This window comes from Coenobita brevimanus, chromosome 81 (assembly GCF_032717465.1).
Source record: "Coenobita brevimanus isolate Jiangsu-jjx chromosome 81, ASM3271746v2, whole genome shotgun sequence".
Taxonomy (NCBI): Eukaryota; Metazoa; Arthropoda; class Malacostraca; order Decapoda; family Coenobitidae; genus Coenobita; species Coenobita brevimanus.
The window spans coordinates 6,636,368-6,648,506 of NC_137034.1; the positions used below are offsets into that span (position 1 = coordinate 6,636,368).

Sequence of the window (12,139 nt, forward strand, 5' to 3'; positions counted from 1 at the left end):
TGGTGGTGGTGGTGATCGAGATGGTGGTGTCTTTGTTGTGGTTGAAGACAGTGGTGACAGTGGTGGTGGTCGCTGTGGCTGGTGATGAGTGTGTGCTGGTGTTGGTGGTGAGCTGTGGTGAATTGCTTTGGGTGGTAGTAGTGATGGTGGTGATGATGGTGGTGAAAGTGATGATTGTTACTGTAGCTGGTACTGCAGGGATGATGGTAGTGGCAGCTGTTGGTGATAGTGATGCTGCTGAGGGTGATACGGACGATGATAGCTGTGTTATGGTGATGGTGGTGGTGATGGTGGTGGTGATGGTGGTGGTGATGGTGGTGGTTGTGGCTGTTGTTGGTGTTGAAACTGCTGGTGATTCTCTCTCTCTCTCTCTCTCTCTCTCTCTCTCACACACACACACACACACACACACACACACACACACACACACACACACACACACACACACACACACCTACCCATGCATTCGTTTCACAGCATTTAAAAAACATACATAAAAATCAGAAAGGAAGTACATCTCTTGAACAACATCGATTTTTGCATAGTGATACATCCGACCCCCTCATGCTTAGGACAACTCTTTATTATTCTATTCCATCTGACTCTAGGCGATTTGATTTAGGTAAGAGTGAGTCATAGGAGCCTAAGAGTTATTATCGATACTTTTAACCCCTTCTGGTCGGGATAACTCTAGTATGGATTCCGAATAACGGCAGACGATATAGACAGATAAATATAGATAGACAGATAGATAGATAGATGGATAGAAAGATAGATAGATGGATGGATGGGTGGATGGATGGATGGATGGATAGATGGATGGATGGATGGATGGATGGATGGATGAATAGATGGATGGATGGATGGATGGATGTACAACTGGACAGCAAACTATATACACAAATAAACAGATAGACAGATAGACAGATAGATAGATAAATATAGGAGCAAAATTATCTATCACAGTCAAAATAAAACACCTAAATGCTTCCCTAGAACAGTGAGGCCAAAATCATTCGATATGCGATAATTACTCTCTATTGTAACGATAAAATACACTCCTTTGTTTCTTTAAAGGATTTTACTTACTCTCGTCTATTTTAAGCCCCTCAATGGTAGGCACAGCTCTAGTATTTATTTTTGTAAACCCTCTCTCTCTCTCTCTTCTCTCTCTCTCTCTCTCTCTCTCTCTCTTCTCTCTCTCTCTCTCTCTCTCTCTCTCTCTCTCTCTCTCTCTCCCCCCTCGTTGTCTTGCTTTTACCTATTCTGATAGATAGATAAACAGATAGATGGGGAGAGAGAGAGAGAGAGAGAGAGAGAGAGAGAGAGAGAGAGAGAGAGAGAGAGAGAGAGAGAGAGAGAGAGTGATATCAATCATCCGTAATCACCTTTTCTTTTTCTTGTTTTTTCCTGATAGCATTTAATCCCACTTAAACCCACGACCAACAAGGCTTCGGACGGGTCGATAGATAGATAGATAGATAGATACACAGACAGACAGACAGATAGATAGATAGAAATAAATTGAGATAGAGACGTGGAAGGATTAAGCTGTACGATAGTCAGAGATTTTGAGAGAGAGAGAGAGAGAGAGAGAGAGTCGTATTGTAAATGGTGTACAACAGGACAAATAAAAGAATCGCTATTGAGACTTGAATCCCTTGTCGCGGTAGAAGAGAGAGAGAGAGAGAGAGAGAGAGAGAGAGAGAGAGAGAGAGAGAGAGAGAGAGAGAGAGAGAGAGAGAGAGAGTAAACACCCGGCTTTGTCATCACAGGCCGGGCGTAATGACTATATTTAAGCACGAGGGAAATTGAATATTGTGGGTGCGAATTTTGAGAGGCAAGCATTTAACTGGATTCGCTCCCTCCTGTATTGAATTGGACTGACTCTAAAATTACTCTAATGGACTGTTGTGTGGAAATCATTATAGAATTCGGCTTGGTGTGTGTGTGTGTGTGTGTGTGTGTGTGTGTGTGTGTGTGTGTGTGTGTGTGTGTGTGTGATACTGTGTTTGTACCTTTTGTATATGTGGTATGTATATGTGTGTCTGTATGTACCGGTGTGTGTGTGTGTGTGTGTGTGTGTGTGTGTGTGTGTGTGTGTGTGTGTGTGTGTGTGTGTGTGTGTGTGTGAATTCTGTTTGTATTTTTTTGCCTGGTTTCTGTCTTTTTCTGTGTTTTGGTGTGTCTGTTTTTGTGTGTGTACGCGTCACTCTTTGTCTGTCTTTCCCTGTTTATCTATCTGTCTATCTATCTATCCATCTATTGCCTGTGTGTCTGAGCCAGTGATTAGGCTTTCTCTGTGTCTGTTCTTGTCTGTATATTGTCTTTTTATTTTGTCTGTGTACAGTATTTCTCTCTGTCCTTTGTATCTGTGTGTGTGAGACAAAGCCAAGACTCTCTCTCTCTCTCTCTCTCTCTCTCTCTCTCTCTCTCTCTCTCTCTCTCTCTCTCTCTCTCTCTCTCTCTCAGATTGGAAGGGACGTGATCAGGCGTGACTGACAGAAGGGAAGATTTAATTCCGGGGCGACTGTCAGACCAAAGACCATTTTATTCTGGGACAAACGAAAGATGGACGAGGATCAAGAGGACAAATTGGACTTATTTTCGTCCTCTTCGTTATAGTGTTGTCCTCTTCGTTATATCTGCATCTTCTTCGTTAGTCTTTATTGTCATCTTATTCTTGTTTTCACTATTTATTGCCATTGCCAGCGGCATCTTCGTAAACATTTCACTCCTCACAATTCACCATCACCATCATCATCATCACCACTACAGTTATTATCATCATCATCACCATCATCATCATCATCATCGTCATCATCATCATCATCATCATCATCACAACTACCATCACTATCATCATCACCATCATCATCACCATCATCATCACCACCACCACCACCACCACCATCAACATCATCATCATCATCGTCATCATCATTGCCATATTTCCACCATTCATAGCCTGCTTGTACTCTTGTTGTTATTCGTGTTACTAAGTATTTTCTCTAGGTTAGAAGCCGCCTAGTTAGGAAGCTAATGCAGTCTCTCTCTCTCTCTCTCTCTCTCTCTCTCTCACACACACACACACACACACACACACACACAGGGTCCAGGATCTCTAAAGGATCATAATTTTGGGGATTCTTTAGATTAACTTTCTTCTAAAAGGAATGATTGTTTTTCCAAGTTTTCAGCCATTGATTTTGTCCTTCTTCATTAAATAAGGATTGAGATAGATAGATAGATAGATAGATAGATAGACAGATAGATAGATAGATAGATAGATATAGATAGATGGATGGATGGATGGATAGATGGATGGATGGATGGACAGATAGATGGATAGAAGGATGGATGGATAGGTAGTTAGTGAGAGATGGATGGAGGGATGGTTAGAGAGAGAGAGAGAGAGAGAGAGAGAGAGAGAGAGAGAGAGAGAGAGGGTCACAGTGTCTCAGAAGAGGGGCCAAAATGTGAGGTGAAATGGGCTAGATCTTTCTCTCTCTCTCTTTTTTTGTTAGAAGTCGAGATAGCTTTAATTTTACACTGGAAATAGTAGAGGGTCGAAGTTTTTCTTTTCCTTTTCCTATAGCATTAGTTTTTATTTTTTCAACATGGAAGAAGAGGAGAAGGGGGATGAGGAGGAGGAGGGGGAGAATGAGGAGGAACAGGATGATGATGATGATGATGATGATGATGATGATGATGATGATGAGGAGGAGGAGGAGGAGTAGCAGGAGGCGGATGAGGAGGAGGAAAAGTAGGAGGAGGAGGAGGAAGAGGAGGAATGTGAGGATGAGGAGGAGGATCTGGAAGAGGAGAAGAAGGATGATGATGATGATGATGAAGATGAAGAAGAGGGAGAAGATGAGGATGAGGAGGAGGAGGAACAGAATACTACTGTAGAGTTGCCCCAGTCATATGAGGGGCAAAGAGCTTAAGAGAAAATGGATGAGATTGTGTGGGTAGACGGATGCTGCGTGTCTGCCTAAAGGAAAATGCATTAAGGCAGTGGCATCTTCTTAAAACTGCGTGATTTTCGTCCTTCTGCAGTTAAGCTTCCGTAGTTCAGTTAATAAGACAATGCGACGGCCCTACATCCCCTCCGTAACACTTCTTCGTGACTAGCACCATATTCTAGAGCTACTCTCTTGTTATAGCCCAGTAGTCAAGATGAGGGATGGCAATTTTACGCCTAGTTGAAGTGGAAAGAGTAGAAAATGAAACAAAACCTGTCGCAGTTCAAGGAGATTACGAAAATACATATCAAGACTACGAGCAAATGTGAAGGGAATTATGTATCACTGTAATGTAAAGAGAGGGAGTGAATAGACCTGGTGGGATGAGAGGAGTTGATGGGATGAAAAGCCTTTGACTCAACCTTGCTTAAAAAAATGCTTTATATGTATTATGTCTCCCCCATGTTTCACACATACACAAACACGTACACACACAAGAAAAACGTACACACACACACACACACACACACACAAATCCTCTTACTCTACCTGTCCCCTCCCTTCCCTTCTCTCTCTCCTGTTCTGTCTTTCCCCCTCCCTCATCCAATCTTTCCTTCTCTCCCTCCTTTTCCGTCTCTCTCTCTCTCTCTCTCTCTCTCTCTTCTTTCCTACCTGAAACCCTCCTCTCTTTTCTCTCCTATACTTTCTGTCCCATTTCTTCTTCTCTTCCTCCCCTCTTCTCCCTTCTCTCCATCTCCCTCCTCTCTCTCTCTCTCTCTCTCTCTCTCCCTCTCTCTCTCTCTCACCCAGCCAATCAAGGCGGTAGGGCAGGGATGAGCCAAGAGGGATGCGTTGAAATTCAGACGTGAAAATTAAAATCCTTTCTCTTTCATCTCCCCTCATGATTTTATTCCATTAAAAAAAAATCCATGGAGTTAATTAACGTTTTGATTCTAGTTATTATTTATTCATTTATATATATATTTATTTATTTATGAGAATTCCAGAAGCTTTCATTTAGTTATCCTCAGCGATTTTTTTTTTTATCTGCTCTACTGTACACCATTTACACTTCCATTTTTCTCCCCCCCTCCTCCTCCTCCTCCTCTTCCTCCTCCTCCTCTTTCTCCTCTTCCTCCTTCTCCTCCTCCTCCTCCTCCTCTCTCTCTCTCTCTCTCTCTCTCTCTCATTAATTTCATCTACCTAAGGGAACTCTATATCAGTCTAAGTTCCATATACTATTATTACTTTGAGAGAGAGAGAGAGAGAGAGAGAGAGAGAGAGAGAGAGAGAGAGAGAGAGAGAGAGAGAGAGAGAGAGAGAACCAACAATCACTACAGACAGGCAGGAAGACAGACACAGAGACAGAAAAAACAGACATATATAAATAGACAGAAAATATATATATATATATATATATATATATATAGCGATTACACTATCTACACGCAAAAAAGAACAGAAACACCTAGATTATATTTTTTTCCTCAGCATATCGAAAGACTAAATCACTAATTGGAATGTGTTGAGAGTTTTTCCCCAATTTATCGGACATGGAAATGGTATTAGCCCTGGGATTACTTTTATTGGCCTGGGAAAATGGGTGTGAGTGGTGTTATCATTATTAGAGCTGGTATTATTGTGGTATTAGTTATGTTGATGATGATGATCGCAGTGGTGATGATGATGATGATGATGGTGATGATGATGATGATGACTGGTATTATTATTATTATTATTATCATTAGCATCGTGGCTACATCTCTTGTTCCTATTGCTGCTTTTTTTTACATCTTGCTTTCTCCCTCCCTCCCTCCCTCCCTCCCTCTCACGTCATGCGAATTAAACTGCTTAGGTCGGGATAATCCAGTTACGCGAGCCAGCCTCCTCTAAACCCTTCCTCGCTCTCAAGTCCCACCGTAAGCAGGTGAGCAGGGGGCCTTCTGTGTGTGTGTGTGTGTGTGTGTGTTGAGCAGGTGAGCAGGCGGCCTTCTGAAAGTCTGCTGTATGTGTGTGTGTGTGTGTGTGTGTGTGTGTGTGTGTGTGTGTGTGTGTTGAGCAGGTGTGCAGGCGGCCTTCTGAAAGTCTGCTGTATGTGTGTGTGTGTGTGTGTGTGTGTGTGTGTGTGTGTTGAGCAGGTGAGCAGGCGGCCTTCTGAGAGTATGCTGTGTGTGTGTGTGTGTGTGTGTGTGTGTGTGTGTGTGTGTTGAGCAGGTGTGCAGGCGGCCTTCTGAAAGTCTGCTGTATGTGTGTGTGTGTGTGTGTGTGTGTGTGTGTGTGTGTGTGTGTGTGTGTGTGTGTGTGTTGAGCAGGTGAGCAGGCGGCCTTCTGAGAGTATGCTGTGTGTGTGTGTGTGTGTGTGTGTGTGTGTGTGTGTGTGTGTGTGTGTGTGTGTGTGTGTGTGTGTGTGTGTGTGAGCTAAGGAAGCTCCCTAACACCTTTTCCTTACCGATTTATTTTCACATACAACTCATTATCCCAACTGTATTATTTTCGCCTTCCATGTTGGTGTTCAGAAGATAAAAGCATCATAAGAGGACAGTATGGAGTAATATGAAAAATAAATCGCTAAGGAAAAGGTGTTAGGGAACTTAACCAACGATAATAAGGGTCTTTAAGTATTATGGACATGATCGTTACTGAATAGGGACGAAAAAAATAACAAGGCATTTTTCACTTTTTTCCATGACGCTCATCAAACGAATTTTATTACGTAATTCCCTCGTCAAATGTCAGCTCAACTCATTTCCAACTTTGACCTTGCCTAATGACCCTGACCTCTGGCTGATTATTGTTCCTAATGACTTTGACCACTGGCTAATTAATCTTAATACTAAATCGCTTCCATCTCGTCTTACGCACAAACCACCTCTAAGTTTATTCTGTATCGAAGGAAAATAATTCACTTTTTTTATATCAAATTTTAACTTAGCATTGCGACCTGAACCCCTTCCCTCCTCTCAAAAGCAGTAAGTATCGCCATGGTCTGTCTCTTAACCCTTCCACAGCACTTCTTCGTGACTAGTAAATGTATTCAATATTACGTGAAGTTAGTGTGAGAGGAGTACAAGGCTCTACATTCTTTTCATAGCACTTCTTCGTGACTAGCACCATATTCTAGAGTTAATATATTATTACAACTCGGCAATGAAGGTAGTGAGATGGCAATTTTGGGCCAAGTTAGATTAGTATTATTAGTAGTAGTGGTAGTAGTAATGATGGTGGTGGTGGTGGTGGCAGTAGTAGTTGTAGCCCCAGGTTCAAGTAAAATGTAAACCCAGTGGACTGCAGGCTGAAACTGTTTCCCATCCAGCGGCCCACCATCCTCATTTCGGGGTACAGGGGATGGCGAGGGCAATTTTAGTCCAAGTTACAGCGAAGAGAGGATAGTTTGTTGTTCCTTACATCGCCCTGGGTTAATAACACGAAAGGGAAATTCATGTTCATGCTAACAAGCTTAAAACACAATCACACATGTGTCTTTCCCTCTCTCCCCTCCCCATCTCTCTCTCTCTCTCTCTCTCTCTCTCTCTCTCTCACTCACACACACACACACACACACACACACACACAATTAACTATACACAAGCACACATGCATTCGCACATATAATATCACTTTCAACACAGTGCAGCACATGCATAAATAAACATACATGGGCCCTCACACACACACACACACACACACACACACACACACACACACACACACACAATTAACTATACACAAGCACACACGCATTCGCACATATAATATCACTTTCAACACAGTGCAGCACATGCATAAATAAACATACATGAGCCCTCACACACACACACACACACACACACACACACACACACACACACACACACACACACAAACTTTTATCCCCATATCCATTGACGATAACGAGGGATGGTTTCAGGTTTCAAATGTTTTCAAATGTTTTCAATGAGAACAGTTTCCCCGCTGATATGGCTCGTTTAATAATGCTTCCATACAGGACGAAAAAATATAAAAAAAAAAGACGAAAAAATATGGAACAGGGAAGGAAAAAATAGTGAACGAAAAAGTACGAAAAGGTGAATGAAAAGAGCGAAAAAAATAATCGAAATAATGCGAAGAAGGTAATCGAAAAAATACGAAAAATGTGGACGAAAAAGCACGAAAAAAGTGAACGAAAAAAGGAGAAATCATCTAGTTAAGGCAAAAATATTGGGAAAACCGGATGTGTGTTAATAATGGTTTAATCTGGAGCGAAAAATATATACAAAAAACAAAATAATATTGGAACCCGTCATCTGTGTATACGAGGCTTAAACAGAGGACGAGAAAAAACGAAAATTCTAGGGAATCGTCATATATGTAAACGATGCTTCAATCTGGACGAAAAAATAGCAACATAAAGACAGGGTAATATAGACTGGGAAATATTAACTGGGAAATATTAACTGGGAATTATAGACTGGGATTATAGACTGGGAAATATAGACTAGGAAATATAGACAGGGAAATATTAACTGGAAAATATAAACAGAAATATAGACAGGGAAATGTAGACTGGGAAATATTAACTGGGAATTATAGACTGGGATTATAGACTGGGAAATAGACTGGGGATAACAGACTGGGAAATACAGACTGGGAAATACAGACTGAGAAATATAAAAAAAAAAAAGATATATGGGTAACGAGACAAAAACACCAGAAAATCGTGTTATATACATGTAAAAATCCTTGAGCACAGGCCCCCCCCTCTCAAAAAAAAAAAAGTTAAAAAGATGCTGCCTAAAAATTTATTGGAGGGAAAAATGATATGAGAAAATGATGGCTGGGTAAATGAACTGCTCTTGAACGAAAAAAGACGACGAAAAAAAAAAAATATTATTGTGTTTTAGTATGTCATGGAGGCGATTTTTTTGGGAACTCTTTCTCAACCCGGAACAAAAAATGACGAAAAATTAATGGAAGAGGGAGAGGGAGGGGAAGGCCGAGGATGAGATGGAGGGATGGAGTGGAGAGGTATATGTGAGAGGGGGGGTGAGCAGGGGGGAGGGCAGTGAAATGACGGGGGAAGCCGAGGACGAGATGGAGGGATAAGGTGGAGAGGTATATGAGAGAGGGGTGTGTGTGAGCAGGGGGCAGGGCAGTGAAATGGCGGGGGACAGGGCGACATGGAGGCGATATGTTTGTGGCCACCCCTTACTGGATTAAGGCGACTGACAATAGATAGACAGACAGATAGATAGAAAAATAGATAAGGATTTTTTTCAGGGTTCAGCCTTTTATTATTTTTTGCTTTTAGTTCTGTTAATGGGTTCTGTGTGACTTGTGCAGAGTGACATAGTGCGTTAGTGTGGAAAGTGTATTTGCGTGTTGAGTGCATCTACCCCCCCCACTCTCTCTCTCTCTCTCTCTCTTTCTCTCTTTCTCTCTTTCTCTCATTTTCAATTTCCCCAAAGATTCGGAAAACACAGAAAACATTAACAAACAGAGGATCATAGGAATCCCCTGGGCAAGAATTAGTCCTCTCTCTCTCTCTCTCTCTCTCTCTCTCTCTCTCACACACACACACACACACACACACACACACACACACACACACACACACTGCCGCTGTGGGAGGTTGATCAGGGATGGAGGGGACAAAAATAACTAGGTTTCATTTTACTCTGCAAATTCTCTTTCAATATAATCTCATTCCTTCTTCCTTCTTCGGTCTTCTTTATCTCTTCTTTATTCTTCTCAGAACGTATTATTATCTTACTCTACCTCTCGTCTTTATCAACGCATACGAGGGTTATCGCGCCCTCATTACGTCACATAACCATCTTTAAGTTAAACTGATATCCCTCATGCCAACTCATCTTAATCCTACACTCTATAAACTTTTTCCTGACAGTTTCTAGGGTAACCTAATCTAATTCATGCTAGTCTTGCCTGGCCTAACATCACATCACATCACATCACATCACATTATATCACCCCACCTCACCTCACCTCACAATATCTCATGTCACATCACATCACATCACACCTCACCTATCCTCACCTCATCTTACCTAAACAACGCTAGTCTAACCTAACCTAACCCAGCCTAAAATTGCCTACCCCAACCTAACCTAACCTAAACTAACACAACCTAACCTAACCCAGCCTAAAATTGCCTACCCCAACCTAACCTAACCTAACCTATTTCCTTCTCATATACCTCTCCCCTTTACCATCTCAACTGCAGTCCTTAATTCTATCACAATCCACCTCCTTCATAACCCCTTTAAGTTATTCAGAGTTAATAATGAAATATGAATAAATGTCGATATAAATGAACTTGAATAACAAGCAATTTATACGCAAATAAATACAGCGCAATGGAATGTGAAAGGAAAGTGAAAATGGAGGGAGGGAGGAAAGCAAATTAAGAAATAAATGAATGAATAAATAAATAATGCAGAATCTGCACCACCACCACCACCATCACCACCGCCACAACCACCACCACCACCACCATCACTACCACCACCACCACAACCACCACCACCACCACCATCACTACCACCACCACCACAACCACCACCACCACCGCCGCTGCCGCCACCACCATTACCACCACCACCACCACCACCATAATCATCATTATCATTTTTTTCCCAGTTACGTATGGAGATGACGTTGACACACACACACACACACACACACACACACACACACAAGCAAGCAAAAAAGACAAACTGCATAAAAGACAAACAGCTGCAAAACAAACAACAAACACATAAATAACCACCTCACAAAAGAGGTAAACAAACGGAGGTGAGGGGTGTTGGGTAGGGGATGGGGAGGGGAGAGGGAGAGGCGGGAAGAGGAGAGAGAAGGAGAGAGAGGGGGAAGGGGAGAAGAAGATGGGAGGAGGGGAAATGAGAAGGAGGGAGAGGAAGAGAGAAAATGGAAGAGGAAGGAGAGAGAGAGAGAGAGAGAGAGAGAGAGAGAGAGAGAGAGAGAGAGAGAGAGAGAGAGAGAGAGAGAGAGAGAGAGAGAGAGAGAGAGAGAGAGAGAGAGAGAGAGAGAGAGAGGAAAGAAGGGCAGAAGGGAAATGAGAAGGGAAGGAAGGGAAAAATAGAGACTGTGGAGGAGTGGAAAGATAAGGTACGGGATAGTGAAAATGATGGAAGGGAGGGGAACTGGAGGAAAGGAGGGAAGGATGGAGAGAAGGGAACGTGGAGGGAGGAGGGAGGGGATAGGGTATGAGGAGAGGTGGGGAGAAATGATCAAGCTAACTAAGGGAGGAATGGAGAGGGGGAAACGAGGAGGGAGGAGGAAATGGAAAGAAAAACAAGGAAGGGAATTGTGAGAGAGGAAGAACTAGTAGGAATGAATGGGGGAGACAGTGATGGGAGAGGGGAGGGGGAGGGGGAGGGGAAGGAGGAGTGGGGAGGGGAGGGGGAGGGGAGGGGAAGGAGGAGTGGGGAGGGGAGGGGAGGGGGAGGGGAGGGGAAGGAGGAGTGGGGAGGGGAGGGGGAGGGGAGGGGAAGGAGGAGTGGGGAGGGGAGGAATGAGTGGAATGGGGAAGTTGGGGTGCATGTGAGCCGGCCATTGATCCGGTCCGGTTGGTGAGCTCCGGTTTCCCCCACTTACCCCCCCTCCTCCCCCCCTCTCTGTCATCCTTACCCCCACACAGCCCCTCCATACCCCCCCTTCCCCACTCCACAGTCTCTCCGTCATCCCCATCCCCCACTAAAACCCCCCACTCTTTCACATTCAGCTTTCTTCCCCTTTATCTCATACTCCCACCTCCACTTCTGCCTTCCCTCCTCCTTCCCCTATCCAGCCACTCCCCTCACACATCCACCCCTCCCACCATCCCCCTCTCACCCCCTCCCACCCACCATCCCCCTCCCCCTCTCATCCTCACTCTCATTCTCCCCCCCAGCCTCGCATAACTCAGAAACCCTAAAAAGACGTCAGATGGAGGGAAACGGACAGAATCGGAAGGAAATATGCACGGGCCGGATGGAACAGTGCGTGGCCGGATGAAAAAACAAGAATACGCTGAAACATGTATGTGGATATCCGGACAGAGACAAGCGGGAACGTACGGAAACGCTAGGGATCGAGAACGTATGGAACCGGATTGAAACGTGAAAGACCTGGGAGAAGAACGTGAGACAGTGAAACGCCAGAGATCGAGCAGAAAG

At 43.5% G+C, this 12,139-nt stretch overlaps 1 protein-coding gene across 1 annotated transcript in view; it reads left to right on the plus strand.

Moving 5' to 3' along the window:
- The window catches only part of LOC145409543 (uncharacterized), a 147,216-nt gene that overhangs the window by 32,709 nt on the left and 102,368 nt on the right, over positions 1-12,139 (plus strand). The window lies entirely within an intron of this gene.